Genomic DNA, 4,797 nt, shown 5'->3' on the forward strand with positions numbered 1-4,797 from the left:
AGAAGAGTCCAGGTTAACCAAGTTTTTTTTTTAGATTGTATTTATTTTTAAGTAATCTTTACACCCCATGCGGCACTGGAATTCACACCCCCAAGATCAAGAGTCATGTGCTCTACTGACTGAGCCAGCCAGGTGCCCTCACTTGAGCCAATTTTTGTGCAAAATGTTTGCCATGTCCCTGAAGGTGACTTCAGGGATTTGCCCGTGTGCACTGCTTGTGTCCTATGGTGACACAATCTGTGATCAGAGGTTTAGGAGCTCTGTGATCAGAGCTAATCTGTGATCAGAGGTTTAGGAGCCTTTTGGAAGAACCGCATAAAAAAAGAGTCTTCAGCAACTTCAAGAGAAAGAACCAAGGCAAATACAAGTAATACCCTAAAGATTCACCTTTAGTTTTCGAGACCCGAAGGACCGTTTTATCTTAGAAACTTTTCTGCATGAGCTTCAGTGGGATAGCAGCCTAATAACTCCATTCACTCCAATGGGCGTGACTGTTGCTCAGAAGAGGAGATCGTATATATAGCCACTTGTATATGGTGGCTCTGTTCTTTCAACAAAAACTTGAGTGCCTATTTTGAAGTATTTTCTAGGCCAAGGGGCAGCAGACTCTTTCTGTGAAGGGCCAGATAGTGAGTATTCTAGGCTTTTTGAGCCATATAGTCACAACTACTGTCACAACTACTGAACCCTGCCACTGTAGCATATAAAGGCTGCCCTAGACATGTTCACAAAATGGGAACAAATGAGTGTGCCTGGGTTCCAATGACACTTGTGAATGGACACTGAAATTTGGATTTCAGTTCATTGTCATGTGTCCCAGTATTTTTAAAACATTATTTTTCAGGCATTTGCAAATGTGAAAACTATTCATTGCATATGAGCCATGCAGAAAAGCCCACGTGCTGGATTTGGCTTACAGGCTGTAGTTTGTTGACCTCCATTCTGGGTGTTCACCATACAGCAGGGGCAGGAAAGAAGAAGAAGCATGAAAAATGCAATGTCTCCTGAGCTTGCCGTCTAGTGGATAAAAGTCCTTCTGCAGCAATGATCTTCTCTTTCCACAATGCTGTGTCTCTAGCACAGGAACGTGGAAAGCCATTTTGGAGGGCACACACCCATGACCAAAAGCTTTTTTGTGTGGAGTTGTGTGGCAATTTCCACAGGCATGCACACAAGCAGTGTTGAAGTGTATGTGCGTTTTCAGAGAACCAGGGGACTCTCTTTTCTGCTAAAGCCCAGTAAACGGTGAGACGTTTTAGACCTTTTATTATTTGAGTGGAGTAGGAAGATCTCTACTATGCTACACCACTTGAACACAGAGACGGGAGAGGTTTGGGGTTGAGATGGCCTTCACTAAATACTCTTGAAAGGTTTGTGCTTATGATAGCCTGCTAAGTGAGTGTGGGAAAGCACAGGCTATTTTGCAAGGCTGGCTTTTCTTCCTCTTTCTTTCCTTTCTGGTTCTTTCATCCTGAGCTATTGAAATTTCTTTTCTGAATATAAAAGAAGGCTTCTCAAGTTCAGAGCGCTTACATGAAGACTTGGAACCCAGCTGATTTTTTTTTTTTTTTTTTGGTATGACTGAGTCTGTTTAAATATTCATACATATTTTATGGCCAGTGCCTGAACTCTGGCTAATTTGGAGGGGTTAAATTTGGAAAGATGGAAAATTGTTTTTTTCCACTGTTAACCACTGTTAAAAGCCAACCCAGTAAGTAAGCACTTTATATTTTTTTCAATATTTTTCGCATTTAAAGGCCAAACTCTGGTCAGTCCTCACTCCCACTTCCCATATTCTGTTCAGCCAATCCCAGGAGAGACTTCTCACGAGCCCTGTGGTTCCCTCGGGAAAGGCAACGTGCTATTCATAGAACTGGGGTATGGTGTTCCCGTGCTATTGAATTGCAAAGCTTTGCGGTACAGTTTCAGTGATCTATCTTTTCTGGAAAGGCCTCTGGCACTCTTGGAGATTGAAAAGCGGCTCCATGAATACAGGGTAGCATTAGCATATGCATATTAAAATTTTAGTTGCTCCTCTTCATTTTTTTTCCATTATGAAGAATAATGAAGTCTAAAAATCTAAAAATTGCAAGCAACCAAAGAACGAAAGGTTGAAAGGTTAGACGTGATGTTTTGGATGCTCAGTGGGTCCACAAAATGGCATTATCCCCTCGTGCTCTCTGAACACGGCATCTGCCTGAGAGCTGACCTGCCAAAGGCCACTGTCACAGCTACCACGAAAAGCTAGCTTAGGAAGATACCCAACGTGGAATTTATGAAATGTCTCTTTGCCCACCACGTTCTCCCTAGAGAAGATTAGAGTACAGTCTGAAGACCAGAATCACCTCTATTGGGGCCTTTCCAGTCTTCTTGCCCTGCACAGGCAGCCAGAGTGGACCAGGAATGGGGACCGCAGGTAAGAGAAGGGAACGGTGATCAGGGAAAACAGTCACATCCATAGAGCCACAAGCAGAAGCCAAAACAGTTTTCCAGTTTCGGTCCCCCAGGAAGTGTTCTCATTTTCCAGCATCTGCCCACCCTCTGGTGGTCTAAGTGCATTCTAACAAATCTTCAGCACAGAGGAGGAATGTGTCTTTTTCCCTTTCCCGGCTTCTCCTGGGTGTATGCAGATAAGCAGTCTGGTGAAACCAGCTGTTTATGTAACTGTGCATTCTTGCTTCTCCATTATCTGGGACTCTCCAGGCAACTTTGACATTAGTTTCACCTCTCCTTGGGGGTGAAGAAGGAGGGCCAGGAATTTGGACAGAAACCTGGGCCTCGGGCACCTGAGTGATTCAGTCTGTTCAGCATCTGACTTTTGATTTGGGCTCAGGTCACGATCTCATGGTTGGGAGTTCAAGCCTCGTGTCAAGCTCTGTGCTGACAGCACCGAGAATGCTTGGGATTCTCTTGCTTTCACCCTCTGCCCCGCTTCCCCTCAAAATAAATAAATAAATCTTAAAAAAGGAAAAAAAAAAAAGAAATCTGGGCCTCATGACCTCAATCTCAGTATATTACTTCTTCCTTCTTCTCAGAGTCAAAAGACTAATCCCCAGCTCTCTGCAAAGCAAGCAGTGAATGAAATGCCCTACTCAGTGTAGGACTTAGCCTCATACAGCAGCACCACGAGGCTCTCTGGTAGTCTCTGCTTAAATACTTCCACGTTTTGAGAGAGCTCACTGGGTCCCGGGACATTCTTGACTGGCTGGTTCCAATTGTTAGGAAGCTTTTTTCCTAGATGGAGCCAAAATCTCAGTGGAATCCTCCTTCCTCACCCCCAGCAGGTTGAGTTCTTACTACTTGGCATCATGCAAGCCATCAAACAGTACAGAGCATGATCCCTTCGTGGAGTGTTAGGGGTAAGATGTGCACATGTGGAAATAGTTTTTATATAATATCCTAATCCTGTGCAGTAAACATTATTTTTAAAACAGACGATGAAGACAGATTCAGAGAGGTTAATTTGGGGGTTGGGGGAGCTGGCTGGCTCCTTTGGCAGAGTGTGTGACTCTTGATCTCGGGGTTGGGAGTTTGATCCCCACATGGGGCATGAAGCCTACTTTAAAAAAAAGTGAATAAAATAAAATCTTTAAAAGAAAAGAAAGGTTAAATTAATGGCTGCAGATGTTATAATGAAAACATTATTAAAGGGCAGATTGGAGTGTTAAATGGGTTGTGTGGAGGATGTGGGATTTGAGTGGCATTCTAGAGATATTGAATCATATTGTAGTTTAGTGGCACTGACCAAAAAGATGGTCAATGACACAGCTGAGACTGATCTTCAAGGAAGACCATGTGTGCACATCTTGACCCTGTTAAGACAGTTAGATCTGATGGTGAATTAATTATATTCTTTATCCGATAATTAATTTATAGGAGGAAGAACTTCAAATAAGCAAATGGAAGAACTCTGAACCTATCAGGTTGCTAAAGCAGTGAAAGGCGCCACCAACAGAGATGTGTGACATCTCCATCCTGGGAGATCATCGGAGGCGGTCACTGGTCCTGAGTGGTTTGGACACTCAGCTGCCAGAAGGCAGGGGTCTGGATGGAATCACTCCTCTCGGATTTGAGAATCGGATCCTAACTCACTGATTTAGAGGGAGAGGAAAACAGGTGGGATCTTTGCACTGTTAGAGCAAATACCAATTAAAACTAACAGGCCCAATTCTTCCTGTTGGAAGCAAGAGGAAAGGTTTCTTCTTTTTCTTTCAGAATTTCTTTCTCTGTCCTTTTCAGATACATCTAAGTCTTCATAAGAGCTAAACAGGCCTCTTGCCAATCTCAAAACTCAGGAATTCGAGAACTAAAGTCATTTGCTTTTTCACAGAAACCTCCTTTTCTCTGCTGTCCCCTTCTCTCTGCTCCTCCAGCCTCAGTTTATCCCTCCCGTATCAAACCGACTCCTGAGAAGAGCTGGATGTGATCTTGTAGACGGTGGTTCTCCTCCTCGGTGCGTTTCCCCGAGAGGAGCACAATTTTCTGGCTGATAATGTGTTACCTGCCCTGTCTGAGGATGCACAATTCTGTGACTGCTGGCCTAGCCCTGAGTCCACCTCATGTCCTGGACCACATCCCACCTCCAAGGGTCCCTTTTCATGCACAGGCCACACAGCTGGAAAGGCAGAGACGATAAAGGTCAATGATGGAGACCATGGGATGGAGAGCCCATAGGCAGGCAGCAGGATGGACAGTGGCTGCATTAGTTACTGGGAAACAGGCAAACAACAGGGGACTTAGGCTGATAAGTACAAACATGGGAAAAGAAACCAAGGTGCTACGTCATCCTCCCTTGTT

The 4,797-nt window shown here is 44.2% G+C and overlaps 1 long non-coding RNA gene across 1 annotated transcript; it reads left to right on the top strand.

Annotated features, from left to right (window-relative positions):
- The first annotated feature begins 1,555 nt into the window (after positions 1 to 1,555).
- Positions 1,556 to 4,168, top strand: LOC124510194 (uncharacterized). Its single transcript, XR_006961643.1, has 2 exons — positions 1,556 to 2,416; positions 3,877 to 4,168. It is a non-coding gene; the product is annotated as an uncharacterized LOC124510194 (long non-coding RNA).
- Positions 4,169 to 4,797: the final 629 nt, after the last annotated feature.

Source organism: Lynx rufus, unplaced genomic scaffold (genome assembly GCF_022079265.1).
Source record: "Lynx rufus isolate CCGP_SWC_20201006 ecotype Redwood Valley unplaced genomic scaffold, mLynRuf1.p SCAF_15, whole genome shotgun sequence".
Classification (NCBI taxonomy): domain Eukaryota; kingdom Metazoa; phylum Chordata; class Mammalia; order Carnivora; family Felidae; genus Lynx; species Lynx rufus.